This window comes from Dreissena polymorpha, chromosome 13, assembly GCF_020536995.1.
Source record: "Dreissena polymorpha isolate Duluth1 chromosome 13, UMN_Dpol_1.0, whole genome shotgun sequence".
Classification (NCBI taxonomy): domain Eukaryota; kingdom Metazoa; phylum Mollusca; class Bivalvia; order Myida; family Dreissenidae; genus Dreissena; species Dreissena polymorpha.
Window position 1 is genome coordinate 55997622 of NC_068367.1, and position 23665 is coordinate 56021286.

Genomic DNA, 23665 nt, shown 5'->3' on the forward strand with positions numbered 1-23665 from the left:
ACCTTTTTCCTAGGATAGCTTATTTAATAATACTAAATGCACACACTTTTCTGTCAGTAAAAAGACAACTGCCCACTTAATATCAAATATATGGAAGAACGGCCTTAGAAAATTTTTACGACCATGCCTACACAAATTAATTTTCCTCCTCCCGGCAAAATATCGAAATTGCAATTCTCTGATTTTTAGTCCCTTTAACAAATAAGCTAATCAGCCAGGAAGAAAGAAAATGGTGGAATACTCACTGTAGCAGGTCCAATTATGCAAACTCCTTTCTCGTTTGCCATCTTAAGTAACTTTCGAGTAAGATTCTCAGATTCCTTCAGCTAATGGCAATTGAGCGGATCTGTGAAAATAAAAATACATAAAATAGTTTTACTACTCATATCTTTTACAATTGCCGCGTTCTGAGAAAACTGGACTGCACAGCTGATCTGGGACACTTTACGCACATGCATTATGACCAGCTTTCACAGACACAAGCTCAATTAACATGCACATTGCTAGTTTCCCATCATGTGATTGAAACATGTTATTCTAATGCTAAAAGTGGAGAATCTAGTGATGAACAAGGGCTATAAGTTGTAGTAGCAGCCATGTGTGTAAATACGTTTTTTTTCACTCTGAACGGTGGTGGTGGTGGTGGTGGTGGTGGTGTGGTGGTGGTGGTGGTGTGGTGGTGGTGGTGGTGGTGGTGGTGGTTGTGGTGGTGGGTGTGGGTGGGTGGGTTGGGTGGGGTGTGGTGGTGGGGTGGGGTGGTGGGTGGGTTTGGGTGTAGTAGTAGTAGTAGAAGTGTAGTATTAGTAGTAGTAGTAGTAGTAGTAGTAGTAGGAGTAGTAGGATCGTAGTAGTTAGTAGTAGTCGTAGTAGTAGTAGTAGTAGTAGTCGTAGTAGTAGTAGTAGTAGTAGTAGTAGTAGTAGTGTAGTAGAAGAAGTAGAGAGTAGTAGTACGTAGTAGTAGTAGTAGCAGCAGCAGTAGAGAGCTGCAGCAGCAGCAGCAGCAGCAGCAGTAGTAGTAGTAGTAGTAGTAGTAGTATGCATTACAAAAATGCAGTTAGCCTTACCTTTTGGTAAAATTTAAATATATTACAAGGGAGGCAAATTCTGTAACAATAGATTTAAACTTATTTGTTTCCCTGTGTATAAGAGTGTATTACCTCCCCTTTCCTGCTTATATTTATATTAATCAACAAAATTAAACATTAACACAATATTGAATATACAAAATACAAAAAATCTCATATTCTGATAATATTTTTACTTATCCACTGTATTTTACTAAAAGGATGATGTTTCATTGGACTGATAATTATAGATTTAGGATTACAGACCAGTTGCTTCAGTAATATTGTCAGAGTGTGCCCCTGTTGGCCGCGTATGCATTCTTGAGTTATCATTCAAAAACCATTTTACTATTTCGAGTCACCGTGACCTTGACCTTTGACCTAGTGACCTCGAAATCAATAGGGGTCATCTGCGAGTCATGATCAATGTACCTATGAAGTTTCATGATCCTAGGCCCAAGCGTTCTTGAGTTTTCGTATGACAACCACCTGGTGGACGGGCCGACCGACATGAGCAAAGCAATATACCCCTCTTCTTCGAAGGGGGGCATAAATATGTAACTAGATAACCAGAATTAAAATTTGCAGTGAGGCAGGGATATTTTCCCGTCTTTGTGAAATGGCTTTTCGGAGCCTATGAATTTCTGAAAATGTTAGCTAGGCACTTTTGGAAATTGTGAAAAGTGGGTAGCAAACTATTACAATAATTATGACAAGGGACAAAAATTATCAAAAAAACAGGTTTTTAATTTTTTTAAAAGTCTGATAAAGGGAGACAACTCAAACTCAACTGATTGTTTTAATAAACCCCCTTTGTTTCAAAATAAATTTATTTTTAGTTGTGGTGACCTTGACCTTGGAGATATTGACATAAATCTTTCGTGGGACACACACGTCCAATGATGGTAAACATATGTGTCAAATGATTTTAAAATCTCACAATGAATGACATAGTTATGGCCGGGACAAGCTCATTTATGGCCATTTTTTACCTTTGAACTCAAGTGTGACCTTGCATTGGAGATATCGACGTAATTCTTTCGCGCAACACACCGTCCAATGATGGTGAACATATGTGCCAAATGATTTTAAAATCTCACAATAAACGACAAAGTAATGGAAAGGACAAGCTTGTTCCGCCCGCCCCAGCCTGCCTGCCCGCCGACATTCACACCAATTTCATAACCAGTTTTTTCCTTCAGAAAACCTGGTTAAAAATCTAAGTTGAGTGTTCTCAAAATTGTGAAAATTTGAGTCGTGAACTCCTAAAAATTGTGAAAAACAACCATTTCTCTCAGAAGGAAAAAGAGACCTAAATAAGGCTACCTGTGGATAGTTCATGGTTTCCACTGTGCTCTCGTAAGCAGAACGCAGTGAGGCAAAGCTGACGAGGACGTCTGCGTCCGGGTGCTTCTTCATACAGTCGGCCATGTTCTTGAAGCAGGGGACCAATACCTCCTTGTGGCCCCAGTAGAACTTCTGCTTGTGGTCATCTCTGATGGATAAAATACGAGGCTATAAACTGTGTTCTCCATGAAAAAAATTGAGAAGCCAGTTATATTTTCAAAGACGCAGGTGACTATAAGCAATAAAAAGGGTGTACTGTATTTGCAACATTTCAATTGATATTTTAGGAAAACGTAGCCAGCGGCATCTGGATGCTTCTGGAGAACACTGCAATTAATATGTTAAAAGTATGTGTAAAATGATTTATTCTAGCTGGATTGCATTAGTCTGTTTAATTGGTCACCACTGAGGGATAGAATATGAATCTATTATTCTGATAAATTCGGTCACCCCTGGGCTATCAATCTGTTAACTTTGGTCACAGCTGATGGATTAAATAAAGGTTTATTAATTTGATAACAGTAAGTGGTCACTGCTGATGAGTAAAAACTATTCTATTATCTGGTGGAAATAAGTGGTCACTGCTGATGGATGAATTACGGCTCTATTAATCTGTTAATTGGTCACCGCTGATGGATAAAATGAGGGTCTATTAATCTGTTAATTCTTCACCACTGATGGATGAAATACGGCTCTATTAATCTGTTAAATTGTCACCACTGATGGATGAAATACGGCTCTATTAATCTGTTAAATTGTCACCACTGATGGATGAAATACGGCTCTATTAATCTGTTAAATTGTCACCACTGATGGATGAAATACGGCTCTATTAATCTGTTAAATTGTCACCACTGATGGATGAATTACGGCTTTATTAATCTGTTATATTGGTCATGGCTGATGGATGAATTACAGCTCTATTAATCTGTTAAATTGGTCACCAATGATGAATAAAATATGTGTCTATTCATCTGTTAAATTGGTCACAGCTGATGGATAAACATGTTCTATTAATCTGTTAAATTGGTCACCACTGATAGATGAATTACTGGTCTATTATCTGTTATATTGGTCACTGCTGATGGATGAATTACTGGTCTATTAATCTGTTATATTGGTCATCAATGATGGATAAAATGAGGTCTATTAATCTGTTAATTTAGTAAAACGATTTGTTTTAACTCTATTATATAAATCTGTTTCATTGTTCACTGCTAAAGGATGGAATATGGATCTATTAATCTTGAGAAAATCTAGTGCAGTCCACACAGGCTAATCAGGAATGACACTTTCCGCTTTTCTAAAAAAGAATTTTTTATTTAAAAGAAAATTTAAGCATATGCATTTAGCCCTGCTTTCCCAGAGCAAAACTTATTTATTTTACTTTTAGTCCAGGTACAGTAAAGATATAAATAAATCTTACGTGAAGGGATAGATCATGGCAACAACAGATGGCGACTTCCTCGAGCAGACGTAATCAAAGTCCATCATTCCTTGAACAGCCTGGGCCTGCATGCCCCAGATGATTGCTTTAGTGTTCTTCGTAAATAGGGGCCCATCAAAGGGGGCAACCCCTCTGGCACCTCCAGTCCTGGGGTCAAGGTCAACGTCTGGAAGCTTGAGAGGTCGGCTGAGGAACCCTTTCGGCTTGGCCCAGGAGAGGACTGAAGTTTAATCAAAGAGCCAATATATTGCCGGGCTTCCCCTGGTTTATATTTTATATCTTAAGCTTAATTTATATCGCTGTGACAAAATTTGTGTCACTTTGGCTTTTTATGGGGGTTTTATGATGAAAAAATTTCAGCCAAATAGATCTTTCTTCAGCCACATGTGTCAATGTGGTAACAATTGAAAATTTGGAGAATTGCTTAAGGCCTGTACATACTGAATGACAAATTTACTGGCTGAACATATTCGACCTTTAACACTACGTGTGACCTTGACCTTGAGGAAGGGATACAGTATTACAAGATAACTGTTTGTGAGATGATGAATTGCGTTTGTGCTGTTATTTAAAATCCTTCCATATTTGGCACAGTTTTGTCTGTGACAGGTATTTTCAAGCTTTTTTATGGCTAAATTTGACATTTGACCTCAAAGAGTGACCATGAACTTTGAGGCAGGGAGACTGTTGTTACACGAACATGTCATTTATTATAGTTCACATTTGTTGTGGGAACAAATGATGTCTACCATTTCTATATCCATAAAAACAATGAGAAATATAAAACAATTTATGGTGTTATCTATGCCAAGTGTGCATTATGCAAAAAATACAGTACAACATTAAATTAAACATACGCTTAATTCAGATTCTGTCTCCAGAAGGATGTTTGCTTTGATAAAAAAATATCACAGAACTAATAAAACAAACGCTTACTCCTGATTCTTCTGTAGAAGGAAGTTTGCTGTGGTCTGGTGTGGTTTGGGGGTCGTGTGGGATGTCACGCTTTCCCAGGGCCATGCTCACGATAGCTGTCATGTGAGTCTCTGGTCCGTACACATGGATGGGTACACCCAGTGAGTTACCTGTAACAGGGGATACAGTATATACATTTTAATGCATTTGCTTAAAGTGTCATCCCAGATTAGCCTGTGCAATCCATCTACACTTGATTGTTGTTTAGAAGAGACCTTCTTAAAACAACAAATTCCATAAAAGCTTATAAAAGCTGAAAGTGTCGTCCCTGATAAGCCTGTGCGAACTGCACACCCATGGAGTTAACATGGACGTGTGATTAGTATAAACAACTTAAATAAATATTGCATGCAAACACCTACTTTGGTTATTTACATTTGAGCCCCGTTCTGGGAATCTTGGGCTTAATGCCATGCGTAAAGTGTACACCCAGATTAGCCAATGCAGTTCACACAGGTGAATCAGAGAACAACAAGCAAATTCGTTGAATTGATATCCCCGCCTATATAAGTCTGGACACAAAAGTGTTATATTTGACACTAAAAAAAGCATTTTTTTGAAGATACAAAGGCCATAACTCTGTTATTAGCAGATGTTGTACAATGCCATTTGGCGTGCATCATCCTATTTTCCATATATATACCCATACAAAGTTTCAATGAAATATCCGCAAAAAGCACTTCCAAGACAGACGGACAGCCGGACGGACAGCGCCAAAACAATATCCCTCCGCCCCATGGCGGGGGATATATACTCATACCAAGTTTCAATGAAATCCGCCAAAGCAAGATATGGCTCCGGACACAAAAGTGTCTATAGTAAAAAGCTTTTTTCAACATACAAAGGGCCATAACTCTGTCTTGACAGATGGTATACAATGCCATTTGGCGTGCATCATCCTCTTATGCATATATATAATCATACCAAGTTGCAATGAAATCCGCCAAAGCCACCGTCAAGAAATGGCTCAGACACAAAAGTGCCTATAGTAAAAGCATTTTTTCAAGATACAAAGGGCCAAAACTCTGTTTTTAACAGATGGTGTACAATGCCATTTGGCGTGCATCATCCTCTTATGCATATATATACTCATACCAAGTTTCAATGAAATCCGCCAAAGCACTTCCAAGATATAGCTCCGGACACAAAAGAGCCTATAGTAAAAAGCATTTTTTCAAGATACAAAGGGCCATAACTCTGTTTTTAACAGATTGTGTACAATGCCATTTGGCGTGCATCATCCTCTTATGCATATATATATACTCATAACAAGTTTCAATGAAATCCGCCAAAGCACTTCCAAGATATGGCTCCTGACACAAAAGTGCCGGCCGGCCGGACAGCCGGACAGACGGACGGACAACGCCAAAAACAATATCCCTCCGCCTCTGGCAGGGAAAAAAAATTCCACCTACACTGGAAGAGACCTCCTTTATACAAAAATTTCCATAAAAGCGGAAAGTGTCAAACCTGATTAGCCTGTGCCAACTGCACGGGCTTATCTTGGACAACACTAAACGCACATGCAAAAGTAAGCATAGTTTTCCCATGCTCACAATAGCCATCATGTGGGTCTCTATTCAATTAAAGCCATCACAAAATTCATTGGATTTTTTGCTAAGAAGAGACTTCTTTTAAATAAAAATCCATTAAAGCAGAAAGTGTCTTCCTTGCATCTGGGACAACACTTTACAAACATGCATTTAACCCTTTTATCTCAAAACATCGATCAATACAATTATAATTCTCCATGACTCACCCAGTTCCCTCATGATTCTCAATCCCTCCTGATAGTTGGGCCCAGCCCGGCGCACATAGATGGACACTTTCCCATCAATCAGCTTCTGCTGGTATTCTCTCAACGCTCGCACTATGCCCTGTTATAGAGATTGTTTGCTTGTTTAACTTGGTTTTTTTATTACTGTTTTATTTTGCAGTATTTCAGTTATGTCATAGACTTCACTTTAGCCATTGAATTGCAATGTTTAAACCTATTTATTTAGCTAGAGTGCATTAAAAGCCATAGGCTTATTTGAAATGCCCTCAAGTCTGTTTCCTGGGACTAGAACCATTACTTGGTCTATGGAGGAGATCTAAAGAACGCTCCCACAGTGGGGATTGAACCCATGACCTCCCGGTCACTAGGCAGACACCTTATCCATTACGCCACCCGACCTGCAATTATACTGTGCCACTTTAAGCTTTCAAAAGCACAGTGATATTGCAATTAATGGGTAAACCGACCTCTTGACCTTTTGACAAGACTGAACTACTCCTGGAATATCTTGATCACAAGTACTAAGTGCACATACTAATGAGAGATATTAAAGGGACTTGTTAACGTTTTGATAAATTGACAAAATTGAAAAAAATTGTTTCAAATTTGAGTTATGATTTTTGCAAGGAAACAGTAGTAAAAGAACATTTACCATAATCTAAAATATCCATTATATACATCTTTTGACGATTTAAACACCTGAAAATTATAAAGAGTTACAAACGCAAAACAATTGTATAATTTGGAAAGTTCTGTTGTTATGGTTATACTTTTGGACATAACGAGGATTGATTTTATTAAGTATAAAATATGTGTTCCTCATTTCAGCACGGATTACTCCAAGGGTCAGTGGTTCAAGCCCAGGTGTGGATTTTTTTTCTTTCTTAAATTGTATTTTGTATTTAAACGGGAACTCTTTAGTTCAGATGTTTACATTTATCAATTTAAATCATTCAATGACAAACTTCAAAACATACCAAAATGTACGAAAAGGTCCCTTTAACATCCACCCTACTTGATTTCAAGGTAGGGGGAGAATGGCCTTAACCCTTTTAGCGCTGGAACCAAATTTTCAAGGCCTTTGCAAACAGTTTGGATCAAGATCAGACGCCACAAAACGTGGCGTCTAAACAGGATCCAAACTGTTTGCTATTCTGATAGTGGTCTATGAAAAAAGTGAAGAAAATGATGATTTTAGAAATTCAGCAGACACCTATTTAGCAGACGACAAATATCCCAGCATGCAAAGGGTTAAAAAGGATTTCATGACCAGTCCAAACAAAATGTATGTTGCAGAACAGGAATCCAGACCACAATCTTAAAATATTCAGTCCAGAGCTCTACCAACTGAGGAAAGTTTGCCTCACTTACACTGTAAGAGTACAACCTTCAGATTTTGCCAATATTGAAACCAGTCCAATGCAAACATGAGTATAACAAGAGCATCATATAGCGGGTGCAAACGCTCGGCTGTGGGTGCAGTTTTGAATAAATGAAAGCTTGTCATTTAGAGCCTATGTTAAAGTTTGATATTAGAGGTCACAGTGACCTTGACCTTTGACCTAATGATCCAAAAATGGGTGTAGCGTGTAGAACTCATCAAGATGCAGCTACATATGAAGTTTCAAAGTTGTAGGTGGAAGCACTACGATTTGAGAGTCAATTTTAAGGTTTAAGCACGGCGCGGACGGCGAGCTGGCTATGACAATACCTCGGGTTTTCTTCCAAAACAGCCGAGCTAAGTAAATAAGATTAACAACCATATTTTACAAGGCTTGAATAATAGCATGTAAAGGAGTATGTGCATAAGGGGTCTTTGTTACTAAACAGTTTACCATATGATAACATTATGATATATTTTTACAAAGATGCATACTGGTAATTGCCATGCACAGAGATGTATGATTCTTGAATATTGATTTTTTGTGTGTGAACATACTATTTTTGCCAAAGCACATTGTACATTTATAAACAAACATAGCTGGAATACCAAGAAAATACAGTACAAGCAGTCATGTTATAACAATGCATGCCACAGCTATATAAATATATATTTATACAAAAAAAAGTTATTAAGTAGGTAAATTAGTATTATAAAGACACCAATTTTCAGGAACTTTTATCAATATTTGATCATTTTTGTATATCTGCAGAGGCTAGATTGCAGCCACTTTCCAACCCATAAATTGTAGGATTTACCATTTTAACGTATAGAATTATAAATAAAATGTTTTATTTCAAGACATAAAATGTTGGATTTGTTACCAACTGATCCCAATATAATGGTTTTACAATCAAAACTGAAATTGATATCAATGTTTTTAAATGGCAGATGTGATGTGATGTAAACACACGTGTATAACATTGCAACTCCAAAATAAATGAACAAATGTTTCTGCTTCTGTTTTACAGACAGCACATTTGTCTTAGTCACATATTTTCTATTTTTCAAACAAGTTATTTGTAGCTAGTATATTGTGAGTCAGTCTTACTTGGAACCATTGATTGCATGAAACTTTTGTGGTTTTAAATATCCATGCATGTAGACTGGTTCTAAATACCCATGCATGTAGACTGGTTCTAAACACCCATGCATGTAGACTGGTTCTAAATACCCATGCATGTAGACTGGTTCTAAATACCAATGCATATAGACTAGTTCTAAATACCCATGCATGTAGACTGGTTCTAAATACCCATGCATGCAGACTGTTCCATTTTGAGCTATCAATACTGGAAAGGCTATTCCTTTGTGCTTAATCTGTTGGTATTTCATTGTTGTGTGTTAATACGTTATATATTTTAATCAATCTTCAGCATGTGCAATTGGGACAAGATTCACAGGTAAACAACTGTTAATATTGTAGTAATTTTTATTTATTGTGCATCGATTTTCTTTGTGTTATTTATTGTACATTGTAGCCATACCATATAATGAGAAATATTTAAACAAGAGGGCCATGATGGCCCTGAATCGCTCACCTGACTCATTAAGATCAGATGAAAACTATGACCTCTATTGTCTACACTATGTTTTTCTATTATTTGACCTAGTGACCTAGTTTTTGACCCCAGATGACCCAAATAAAATCCCAACCCAGATTTCATCAAGATAAACATTCTGATCAAATTTCATAAAGATTGGATGAAAACTGTGACCTCTATTGTCTACAGAAGGTTGTTCTATTATTTGACCTAGTGACCTTGTTTTTGACCCCAGATGACCCAAATACAATCCCAAACCGGATTTCATCAAGATAAACATTTTGACCAAATTTCATCAAGATTGGATGCAAACTGTGACCTCTACTGTCTACACAAACAAATTGTTGACGGACGGACGCACGGACACACGCAGGCACGCACAACGGACGCCGGACATCACACGATCACATAAGCTCACCGTGTCACTTCATGACAGGTGACCTAAAAATATGTGTCGGAGATAAACATGAACAGTTGTGGTTAAAATCCCATAGAAACAAGGGCTGTTTGTAAAACATGCATGCCCCCCTATATGAGCTATAAGTTGTAGTAGCAGCCATTGTGTGAATACGTTTTTTGTCACTGTGAATGGTGGTGGTGGTGGTGGTGGTGGTGGTGTAGTAGTAGTAGAAGTAGTAGTAGTAGTAGTAGTAGTAGTAGTAGTAGAAGTAGTAGTAGTAATAGTAGTTGTAGTAGTAGTAGTAGTAGTAGTAGTAGTAGTAGTAGTAGTAGTAGTAGAAGTAGTAGTAGTAGTCAGAGTAGAAGTGTAGTAGTAGTAGTATAGTTGAGTAGTAGTAGAAGTAGTAGTAGTAGTAGTAGAAGTAGTTAGTATAGTTAGTCGGTAGTAGTAGGTAGTAGTAGTAGTAAGTAGTAGTAGTAGTAGTCCGTTAGTCGTAGTAGTAGTAAGTAGTCGTAGTAGTAGTAGTGGTTTAAAAGTTAGTTAGTAGTAGTGGCAGTACGTGTAGAGAAGTCAGTAGTAGGAAGTAGTGGTGGTCGGTGGTGGTGGTGGGTGGTGGTTGGTGGTTGTGTGGTGGTGGTAGTAGTAGTAGTACTAGTAGAGTAGTACTAGTAGTAGTAGTGCTAGTAGTAGTAGTAGAAGTAGTAGTAGTAGTAGAAGTAGTAGTAGTTGTAGTAGTAGTAGTAGAAGTGGTAGTAGTAGTAGAAGTAGTAGTAGTAGTAGTAGTAGTAGAAGTAGTAGTAGTAGTAGTAGTAGTAGTAGTAGTAGTGTAGTAGTAGTAGTAGTAGTAGTAGTAGCAGTAGTAGTAGTAGCAGTAGCAGTAGCAGAAGCAGTAGCAGCATTACAAGACCTATACTTAAGAATGATCAAATGGGAAAGGTAACCTAGCACTGGCAGTAAATATGGGGCTCATTTACAGGTCAGATTTGCAATCTCTGCTGTAAAATGAGATTTTGAATGAATTAAAGGGAGGCAAATCTGTAATAAAAAGAACATGCATAAACCGTAGTTGTTTCCATGCAAAGTTCAACGAGCTCCTGCGGCCATGTTTTTTGACGAATCAAATTTCTTTGAACATCTTTTTCAGGGGAGCCTTCAAAGGTCATCCCTGTGAAATTTTTTGAAAATCTGATGAGCGGTTTCTGACAAGAAGATTTTTTAAGGTTTTTACCATATATGGTCATGGCGGCCATCTTGGTTATGTGATCAATTTTTTTTTAACAATTCTTTTGTCCCATGACCTAGGGATGCTCCACATGAAATTTAGTTGAAATTGGCTCAATGGTTTAGTAGAAGAAGATGTTTACAAATTGTTTACAGACGGACGGACGGACGCCGGACGTCGAGTGATCACAATAGCTCACCCCGAGCTATCGCTCAGGTGAGCTAAAAACAAGAAACGTGTTTGTCAGAAACACTATGTCCCCTTTTGCACCGCTTTGAAGCTATATATTTGACCTTTGACCTTGAAGGATGACCTTGACCTTTCAACACCCAAAATGTGCAGCTCCATGAGATACACATGCATGTCAAATACCAAGTTGCTATCTTCAATATTGCAAAAGTTATTGCAAATGTTAAAGTTGGGGCAAACAAACAAACACACAAACCAACAGACAGGGCAAAAACAATGTCCCCCACTATAGTGGTGGGGGACATGAAAATAACAAGATTCATGGCTTATAAAATAAAATAAACTTCCATTCGACTGTACTCTTCATTTGAACAAAATGAATAAATCTTTACCTTGAAGGTAGCTGCAACATTTGTGAAGTTCGCAATACCACCACCAATGATCAGCATTTTGCCTGAAAAAGTAAACCGCAAAACAAATTATTTATTTCAATGAAAACATTTGAAGAAAGAGTGTTTGTCCCTAATATTAAACTCTTCCTTGGCCATTGTTAATATTCATTCACTACAAACACTTTCACACTTTACAGCACATGCTTTATCTGAAAAAAAGGTTAATATATGAACATTTTGCAAACATTAACACTTAGATATAAGCGCAATACTAATATAAAGGTCACATCAGCATTGTGGATATGGTGTCTGCCTGGATGAGAATCCTGGTTTGATACCCAGTCCAGAAACATTTTCCAGATCTTAAGACCAAAGTACTTGTTCTACCAAGGAAATGGACTGGAGAGTATCTCAATAAATCTTATGCTTTTGATGTAAAAAAGAGAGCAAAATAGATACATTTTAAAACTTATAAAACATATAGTTCTTGCCCTGTGTAAACAAGGCTTAATGCATGAGCATTAAGTGTCTCCCACAATAGCCTGTGCAGTCCATACAGGGACGACACTTTCCACTTTTGTGGAATTTTGGCGTTTGGAGGAAGTCTCTTCTACATGAAAATCCTTTTTAGGTGAAAAGAGTCGTCCCTGATTAGCCTGTGCAAACAGCACTGGCTGATTTGGGACGACACTTTACGCACATGCATTTTACCAAATTTTCCCCAGAAGGAAGCTCATTTAATTATTATTTAATATATATTAATTTCTGAAAAATTATAACAATTTGATTCCATTTTTACTATCAGAATGTATCTTTTCACTCAAGGAGAGCAGATCTTTAATTTACAACAAATACAGAGAAAATGAAATTATGAATGAAAAAACTAAAAACTAAAATGTATATATTAAATGAGCATCCATTTATTACCGTCAGGATGTTTCTCCTCCGTCATCAAGGAAAGCAGTGTTTTGGCGTATTCGTATGTCTGCTGCTCGCTGGGTGCCCCAGAATATTCTCCATAGTTTGCTAGCTCTGCAGCGCCCCCTAGGTCACATATTGTGTCCCTGAATGCATGGAATTGTACAAGCACTTGTTACTAAACTGTTATACAACTAGGTCACATATTGTGTTTTGAATGCATGGAATTGTACAAGCACTTGTTACTTAACAATTATACTTGCTTCGTTAAGTTTTAAAGTAGGCTGAATATTTCCAAAATCAGGAGAGGAATTCAAGTTTATTTTACTCAAGCTTACATATGTAACCTGGTACAATATAATTTTTTGTTCCAAATAGCAGGAAAATTTACAAGTCAGCTTATGAACTTTCTTATGGCAAGTTATCCAGACCAAAAGTAATTCAAGCTGTGTTTATTTGTTTTCAATGAAACACAATTATAGAACATTCTTATGTTGGAACTGAGACATACCATGTTCGTACTGAACCTCACCGAGGCCTTTTTTTATAACTTGATTAATGGATCCACCAATCCATTTTCAGAAATTTTAACACATTTTCTTTTTTATGAAAACTGATTGAGTAGAGTCTACAATTTAATGGTTCTTTTTGTTAGGTATGCTGTTTGTTGATTTTTTTTCGTGTTCTGTTTACATCCCAACCATGTCTTTCCCACGCATTCTTTTTATAGAGGTGTGATGCCACAGCTTTCATCTGACCTCTGTATTTGATTTTGATAATAAGACATCTAATAGCTAATTACTTTGGCACAGTCTTGGATAGATCCTCTAAACAATTAGATTGCCAATATCTACATGATCCCAATGGAATTTCAGGTCAACGTTCAAGTATTTTGTGCTATAGATTTGTTTGCTGCACTTTTTTACTCTTTAATTTTGCTAATTCTAATTCAACACTTACGCATAAATTACTGAAGCTCCGCCCCCAGCCACCATTGTCCAGATTCGTCCCGCCTTGTTTAGAATGGTCAGTTTTAAAGATGCTCCACTCTTAGCGTCCAGCTCGGCAATGTAAGCTTCCTATAAAATACATGCTTTCATGATAAATATGAGCCTCTTTTCCAGGAAAACTGGGCCTTATGTATGAGCGTAAAGTGAGCGAAAACAAAGACAGTGCTTTTTCCAAATCTTATTGGCCCCGACTCCATTCCCGGTGGGGGGAAAAAAACACTGACCTCTGGGAGTGCATCCCTGCCAAAGGGAGGAGGGAACTCCATGTCTCCCCACTGGCCCTTACACAGGTACTCGGCACACTGGTCTATCTTAGCAGCCATGTCCAGCACATGTACTTGGCCTTTGGTCACAACTGGAAAAAAAAGAACATTTATCGAATGTACATTAAATCCAGTATTAACCAGAAACTAGTTAGTGTTTTTTTAAGATAATCTTTTTTGAGCCTTTCGTCACAACTGGATTTTTTTTTTGTATGTTCAGTTAATCCTGCAAGAACCCGAAAACAGAACAGTATTTTTTTAAATACACACTTTTTGAGGAAAAGATTGGACAAGATCTTAAAGCTTATTTTATAATCAATAACCAGCACATGTACTTGCTCTTTTGTCACAACAGGAAAAAAGAACATTTACCGAATGTGCATTTAATCTTGTATTACCAGAAAACAGAAAAGTGTTGTTTTTTTTATAGATAAGATTGAATGTAGTACAATTGTATCAACAATTTAATTGATAATGATTAATCTTTGAAATAAAATTGTGACCCTCAACCCAGGGATCTAGGCCCATAGTCACCAAACAATTCTTAGACTTAAGTCTAACAATAATATATAATCTTTCAGTTGGAAAATTCTAGAATTGCTATAATATTGAGTCAAACTTTGCATTAACGGCCTCTATCTACATCATTCTTTATGTAGAACATTCTGTAAGGGACATTATCACCAGTGGAAGTCTGAATATATTCAAATGTTGGACTTACTTTTCTGGCTCTTAGTCTATTCTTTATTCTTAAGTCTATGATTGGGCCCTGCTTCTAGGACAGGACACTGTCTCACAAGTAAATTAACCCTTTGCATGCTGGGAAATTTGTCGTCTGCTAAAATGTTGTCTGCTGAATTTCTAAAATTAGCATTTTCTTCAAATTTTTTTTCAAAGAATACTATCAGAATAGCAAACAGTTTGGATGCTCATCTGGATCCAAACTGTTTGCAAAGGCCTTCAAAATTCAGTTCCAGCACTGAAAGAGTTAAGATGAGTGAATTGTATACCTTTCCATATGGTACAAATATAATATGGTCAAGATATGCTCAAGTGTTGACATTTTACTTAAATTGATTATCTTGACTGAGGGACCTGGTTCCTATACACAGTGCCAGTGAACACATTTGTATGCTCAAGTAATTTGCATGTTTGATAATAGCAATGTTTTTTAAATTAATTTTATTTGGGTCTGATATTAACAGACGGTTACCTTAACTGGCCGTTTAAGGAAGCAGGCCCAACCTTTTTCTTGCAAACAAATCAAAACAACATTGAACAAAGTACTGTTTAACCCTTTACCACTTAAGATACATATTTTCACGCATTTGTAGTCCCGTACAAAGTTATATTTAATTTAAGACCTTATTTTCTAGATTCAAGTTGTTAAGGCTTCATCTCCAAACCTAAGATACTGATGAGCAGCAAATAGCATAAAACCTGAACAGTCTGCGAGTTATTTGCAGGCTGTTCTGGTTTTATGCTGTTTGCCATTTTCACTTTGCTTCTACGTGGGAAAGGGTTAAATAATTTTTTTTGGAGACTTACCAAGTGGATTAATTTCAAGGTAGGTGAAGAAGAGATCTTTATAGACCTTGTACAGCGCTACTATGAAATTGGCCAGGATTCTGAAACAGAAAATGTCATAATGACTTAAGATTAAACCTTTGTATCAAATCATCTTCCCATTCATAGTAGTTTAATGTCTGTCATTATGAGAAACAGTAAAATAGACGATAGTTTGATAGACATACTTATGTTTAAAGAATTGTATACTTTCTTATACGAGTGCTATTGTCATATACATGTAATAATTATTCTTCTGTTGTGAAGCTAAAGACCATCACCATAAAATGGGTAACTACCATAATTACTTTAAGTTTTCGGACACCCTCTTTTTTAGCAAATATAATTATTTTTTGTTGCTCTAAATTTTGGGACATACAGGTTTCCGTCCATAATTAATACATGTATCTCTTAATTTTTGGACAGTATATTTAACCGTGCTTTTCTACAGACTTCAGCCCTGTTTTCGCTTATCTTGTAACACTTCAATCACAGATTTTTACAACAGGATTAAGGTCATAAAACTTTTCCAATTCATGCCTTAGGGCAATGGATCATTACATTCCCGTAATTGGGTAAATAACCATGAATACCCGTAAAAAGTAATGGATTCACCCAACAGCATTTGAAAAAGTGTTGTCCAAATATTTTCTGTTTTTGTTCTACACTGTAACTCCAATATAGTGCGGTCCGTTATAACGCTGTGTCCAATATAACGCGGGGGGTCCTTATAACGCGGGGGGTCCTTGGATCCCGTTTTTTCTCCAACCTTCCATTTCTGACTCAAATCCATGTTATGCAACTCACAGAAAATTCAAAGATGCCGGCGATCACAGCTTGATTGCTTTATCCGTCCGTTTAACTGATTTTAATCGATTAGAGGTTAAACGACACTCGACAGCTAATTGGTGTTAATCTGTTGTGTAATGTCAATAAAGGTGTGAAAACTCGCGAGTCCGTGTTTATTACATGTATTCCCTATCAGAGTGGTTCGGTGCGCTAATTTCAATAAGGCAAGTGCAAGCGGAATAATTATCAAATTAAAGTTATTTAAAACGATTACCTGTTTTGTATTTATCATGTATTGTTTTTCATTGTATAAACTATGCCTGTGTGTGTTATTGTTTATAATATGCTACACATGCTTGATAAATAAAAATATCTGTGTGTGTGTTTAATGTTTCAGTACGTATATGAAAAAGAAATGAAAAAATCCTGCGTGTTATTTACATGCTAACGCAGTGTAATAGGTAACAGAGATGCACTTAAATTTGTGCCCGTTATCACGGAAAGCACATTTTTTACATGCTGCGTATGACGCAATAAAATATTTCTTTGTACATGTATCGTATTGCATTCAATCTAAATTTAAATTTGCTTGTCCAATGAAACTTGTGTCCCATAATGCACTGTACTAATTTTTCTGAAAAATGGCGTAGGCATATGATTTTTTTTACAAAATACTTAAACATATTTCTTGTCATAAATGTTTAACATTATTTTTTCGTAAGTGATGTTGTATTTATATGTGATTTCGGATAAATGTGCACATTAGAAAAGCGGTATGTATACTGTTATCGTTCGATTCGGTTTATATGCATGTATTTGCAGATGACAACACAGCATGACAATACACAGGACCTATATTATAGGCTATACTTTACCTGTGTTTATAGCCCCCGTGAATAAATTAAGCTCAAAACTTATAACGCTGTCCGTTTATAACGCTGTTGCGTGGCTTGGACCCTGTCATCCGCGTTATATTGGAGTTACAGTGCATATCATTCCAGGAAAGAGGAAGCAAACCTCTGAAGTTGTATTTATTTTTTAAGCAGAAAAAGAATAGTTCTTTTATCACAAGATAATTATGGAACATTGATTTATTCCAATATAATTAATATTTTCAGACACCTTAATTTTTGTTTCTAAATTTTCGGACACCTGTAATTTTTGAATATTTTTCGTATCTAAATTTGAGGAAATGAAAAAAAAAAATTATCTTTAAGTGTCCGAAAACTTAAAGTAATTACGGTATTTCAAACTTTTCTGAAGATAATTAATCATTGATGATGATTGTGATTAATCTTCTTCATCTATGCTTAATCACATTATTTGGTCATGATTAAGCCTTATAAAGACATAATTTATTCACCTCTTAAATCAACCAAAAACATATCGTGATAATTTCCTCTCCGTAATGAACAAAAAAAGTTGGTAATGAAACAAAACCCATTTTGTTGACTGGACATACTGTTTAGCTTCGGTTGGTACATTGCATAGAAGCTTCTCTGCAACATCAGTACTGTTCAGTGATTGCTCAACAGGAACCTCCAATTTAAGTGCCTGAAATGCAATACATTTCTTTTATTTTAAACATGTCACTTTGTGCACAATAGCATAATACAATCTAATTTCCCATTAATTGTTTATACATATCTGCATATCTATTAAGAAAAGGCACTTAGAACTTAAAACTTAATAAGAAACACTTAAATGTTGACTAAAATAGAACTCTAAATTCATAATCAACACATACATGTGAACTGAAAGCTATTAACAGAAATGCTATATTCTTTAAAAAAACAAACAGAACCAATATGTAAATGCTCATAGAAACATGTTTGAATCTTTTTCATACAGGATATATTGAACCTTTCTAGTCATTCAAGTAGTAAACTAGTAAAATAATATTTGATTTTGCATCAAATAATTGCATGTGCTGAACATTTTAATATTATTTAGCATTTAAAAATAATCTGATTTTACATCCAGTGTTGAAGTCAAATCAATATATATGATGCAGTTATACACGCCATTGTCTTTTTCAATTATAATTATTCAAAATTAGTAAAACTAACAGGTACAACTGCATGTAATGCATTAATGAAACAAGAGGGCCATGATGGCCCTGTATCGCTCCACTGCTGAAAAAAGGCTGAAACAAATATTCTCTGCATGTGCAAATACTTAAATATAGGCCCTATTTAAGCACATGTACACTTTTGTGACCCCCTGGGCTTGGTCAAATTTAACCCCAGGGGCATAATTTGAGCAAACTTTGTAGAGGACTACTATATCTCACTACATGTACATACAAAATATGGTAGCCCTAGGTCCTAGAGTTAAGGACAAGAATATTTTTTAAGTTTTCACAAAATAAGCAAGATATAAGTGTATATAATGTTCAATTTTTTGACCCTCAGGGCAGGGTCAAATTTGACCCAAAGGGCATAATTTGAACAAACTTGGTTGAGGACTATAAGATGTTACTGCATACCAAATTTGGTAGCCATAGTCTGAATGGTTTTCAACAAGAAGATTTTTAAAGATTTCACAAAATAGGCGCTTTATAAGCGTTTATTTAATTTTGTGACCACCCAGGGCAGGGTCAAAGTTGACCCCAGAGGCATTATTTGAACAAATTTGGTAGAGATTTATTAGATGTCACTACATACCAAATTTGGTAGCCCTAGTTCCAATGGTTAAGGACAAGCAGATTTTTAAAGTTTTCACAAAATAGGCCCCTTATAAGCGTATGTTCAGTTTTGTGACCCCCCGGGCAGGGTCAAATTTTACCCCAGGGGCATAATTTGAACAAACTTGGTAGAGAACTGTTAGATGTCACTAAATACCAAATTTGGTAGCCCTATGCCTTATGGTTAAGGACAAGAGAATTTTAAAAAAAATTCACAAAATAGGCACTATATAAGCATATAATCGATTTTGTGGCCCCCAGGGCAGGGTCAAATTTGACTCCTGGGGCATAATTTGAACAAACTAAGTGGAGGACTATACAATGTCACTACATACCAAATTGTGTAGCCCTAGACCTAATGGTTATGGACAAGATTTTTTTTTTAGTTTTCACAATATAAGCAATATATAAGCATATGTTCAATTTTGTGACCCCCCAGGCAGGTTCAAATTTGACCCCAGGGATAAAATTTGAACAAATTTGGTAGAGGACTATAAGATGTCACTACATACCAAACTTGATAGCCCTAGGCTGGATGGTTATGGACAGAAAGATTTTTGAAGTTTTCACAAAATAGGCCTTATATAAGCATATGTTCCATTTTTTGATCCCCTGGGGCAGGGTCAAATTTGACCCCAGGGGTATAATTTGAACACACTTGGTAGATAACTATAAGATTTCACTACATACCAAATTTGGTAGCCCTAGGCCCAATGTTTATGGACAAGTAGATTTTTAAAGTTTTCACAAAATAGGCCTTATAGAAGCGTTTGTTCAATTTTGTGACCCTCGGGGCAGGGTCAAATTTGACCCCAGGGGCATAATTTGAACAAACTTGGTAGAGAACTATAAGATGTCACTAAATACCAAATTTGGTAGACCTAGACCCAATGGTTATGGAAAAGAAGTTTTTTAAGTTTTCACAAAATAAGCCCTTTATAAGCATATATTCAATTTTGTGACCCCTGGGGCAGTTTCAAATTTGACCAAAGGGGCATAATTTGAACAAACTAAGAAGAGAACTATTACATGTCACTACATACCAAATTTGGTAGCCCTATGCCCTACGGTTATGGACAAGTAGATTTTTGAAAGTTTTCCCACAATAGGCCTTATATAAGCATATGTTCAATTTTGTGACCCTCGGGGCAGGGTCAAACTTGACACCAGGGGCATAATTTGAACAAACTTGGTAGAGGACTATAAGATGTCACTACATACCAAATTCGGTAGCCCTACCCCCAATGTTTATGGACAAGAAGATTTTGAAAGTTTTTAAAAAATAAGACCTTTATAAGCATATATTCAATTTTGTGACCCCTGAGCAGTTTCAAATTTGACCCCAGGGGCATAATTTGAACAAACTAAGAAGAGAACTATAACATGTCTCTACATACCAAATTTGGTAGCCCTATGCCATACAGTTATGGACAAGAATATTTCAAAAGTTTTCACAAAATAGGCCTTATATAAGCATATGTTCAATTTTGTGACCCTCGGGGCAGGGTCAAACTTGACCCCAGGGGCATAATTTGAAAAAACTTGGTAGAGGACTATAAGATGTCACTACATACCAAATTTGGTAGCCCTAGGCCCAATGGTTATGGACAGAAAGATTTGAAAAGTTTTCACAAAATAGACCCTATATAAGCATATGATCAATTTTGTGACCCCCGGGCTGGGTCAAATTTGACCCCAGGGGCATAATTTGAAGAAATTTGGTAGAGGACTATAAGATGTCTCTACATACAAAATTTATTAGCCCTCCGCCTAATGGTTATGGACGAGAAGATTTTGAAAGTTTTCACAAAATAGGCCTTATATAAGCATATGTTCAATTTTGTGACCCCGGGGCAGGGTCAAATTTGACCCCAGGGGCATAATTTGAAGAAATTTGGTAGAGGACTATTAGATGTCTCTACATACCAAATTTGATAGCCCTAGGCCAAATGATTATGGACAAGAAAATTTTGAAAGTTTTCACAAAATAGGCCTTATATAAGCATATGTTCAATTTTGTGACCCCCGGGGCAGGGTCAAATTTGACCCCAGGGGCATAATTTGAAGAAATTTGGTAGAGGACTATTAGATGTCTCTACATACCAAATTTGATAGCCCTAGGCCCAATGGTTATGGACGAGAAAGATTTTGAAAGTTTTCACAAAATAGGCCTTATATAAGCATATGTTCAATTTTGTGACCCCCGGGGCAGGGTCAAATTTGACCCCAGGGGCATAATTTGAAGAAATTTGGTAGAGGCCTATTAGATGTCTCTACATACCAAATTTGATAGCCCTAGGCCCAATGGTTATGGACGATAAAATTTTGAAAGTTTTCACAAAATAGGCCTTATATAAGCATATGTTCAATTTTGTGACCCCCGGGGCAGGGTCAAACTTGACCCCAGGGGCATAATTTGAAGAAATTTGGTAGAGGACTATTAGACGTCTCTACATACCAAATTTGATAGCCCTAGGCCCAATGGTTATGGACGAGAAGATTTTGAAAGTTTTCACAAAATAGGCCTTATATAAGCATATGTTCAATTTTGTGACCCCCGGGGCAGGGTCAAATTTGACCACAGGGGCATAATTTGAAGAAATTTGGTAGAGGACTATTAGATGTCTCTACATACCAAATTTGATAGCCCTAGGCCCAATGGTTATGGACGAGAAGATGTTGAAAGTTTTCACAAAATAGGCCTTATATAAGCAAATTTTCATTTTTGTGACCCCCGGGGCAGGGTCAAATTTGACCCCAGGGGCCTAATTTGAAAATATTTGGTAGAGGACTATTAAATGTCTCTACATACCAAATTTGATAGCCCTAGGCCCAATGGTTATGGACGAGAAGATTTTGAAAGTTTTCACAAAATAGGCCTTATATAAGCATATGTTCAATTTTGTGACCCCAGGGGCAGGGTCAAATTTGACCCCAGGGGCATTATTTGAACAAATTTGAAAGAAGTTCACCCAAGGAACATTCCTGTGAAATTTCATCAAAATTGGACCAGTAGTTTAGGAGAAGAAGATGTTTTAAGGAAAAGTTATCGCACGCACGCACGACAGACACAGGACCATGACATAAGCCCCGCTGGCCTCTGGCCAGTGGAGCTAAAAACAGTGTTTTCCAAGATTGATGTCACCAAATAGAGTGTTAAAACATTTGAGTTTGGCTCTGGGCAAAGTGTTTAATGCATGTGCATTGACTGTTGTCCCGGAGTAGCCTGTGCACTCGGCACAGGCTAATCAGGGAAAACACTTTCCGCTTCCATGGATTTTTTTTGTTTAAAGAAAGTCTCTGATTAAAGAAAATCCAGTTGAAGAGGAATGTGTTTAATGATTTATCTAGCTGGGATGATTGTTTACCCAAATGCATTAAACCCAGTTTTCTTTTGAGCGAGGCTCAATTTTCATTGACTCCTGCCTGTATCACCTTGGCGTCCACATCCCCAATATCAATCCCTCCTTCATGGTGGAAGAGCACTGTGTCACCATGGCGATGTGAATATATGCACACATAGAACTCCTCAGCCTGAAAAAAATCAAATATTTTGTTATCTATAATTTATTGTCAAGGTTATGGTCAACATCTAAATTCGAAATTTTTGTTTGTATTTTATAGCAATCATTCAGAAAATTATGTTAAAAAAAAAGATCTTAAATAGGTATTTGATAAATGTATGCCGGGGTCTTTTTTTAAACAATTCCAACTTTAACTTCAATAAATATTTATCAACTTTTACTTAGAAAATTAGACTTAACAAGATACCTGTTCATGTTTTACAAATGGCTCGATTATAAACCTCTTTAGACGGCCAACTGCTTTCCCAATCTGAAATGTTATACAAATCTATGTAATAATACATACAATTATTCAGCTTTAAAAAACACACATTTTTTTCATACAATTAGTTTTGGTTTGAAAATGTTCCACCGTCTGTAGTCAGACGTTCTTTAGGTTAACCCTTTACCACTTAGATACATATTTTGACGCATTTGAAGTCCCTTAGAAAGTTAAATTTAATGAAAGACCTTTCTTACTAGATTCAAGTTTTAAAGGCTTCATTTCCAAACCTTAGATACTGATGAGCAGCAAAAAGCATAGAACCTGAACAAACTCTGAGTAACTCGCAGGCAGCTGGCTGTTCTGGTTTTATGCTGTTTGCACATAGACATTTTCACTTTGCTTTTGATGGGGAAAGGGTTAACTACACAAATGTTTCAACTGTTTCCTGGGATAAATCATGTTTCCACAGGTATGGTATGCTTTGTAGATTGACCTCAGCGGATTTGCCAAGCAGATTCTTTTTCTCAAGAATTATTAATTGAGCTTTTCATTGGTTCACTTTCAGTCAGCATCGAATAAAATCAGTTAAAACAATTACATGTTCAGCTCATAAGTGTTTTTATTTTACAAATTCATAAGAACCATACGTGACTGAGTCTAATGAGAAAACTAGTGATGTTTGATACACATAATTCTGGGGGAAAAAAAGTTCCATCCCAAAATCTTTCTTCAGGATCATCTATAAATTATGGTAAATCGCCTGTGAAAATTGGCGGGAGATCTACCCAGAGGCTAAAGAACAGTTTAACACACAAGCTTTGGGACATACAGACATACAGACGGAAA

General features: G+C 36.6%; 1 pseudogene; it reads right to left on the reverse strand.

The window, feature by feature from the left end:
• Positions 1–206: 206 nt before the first annotated feature.
• Positions 207–23665, reverse strand: part of LOC127854685 (ATP-citrate synthase-like) — a 37100-nt pseudogene continuing 13641 nt past the window's right edge.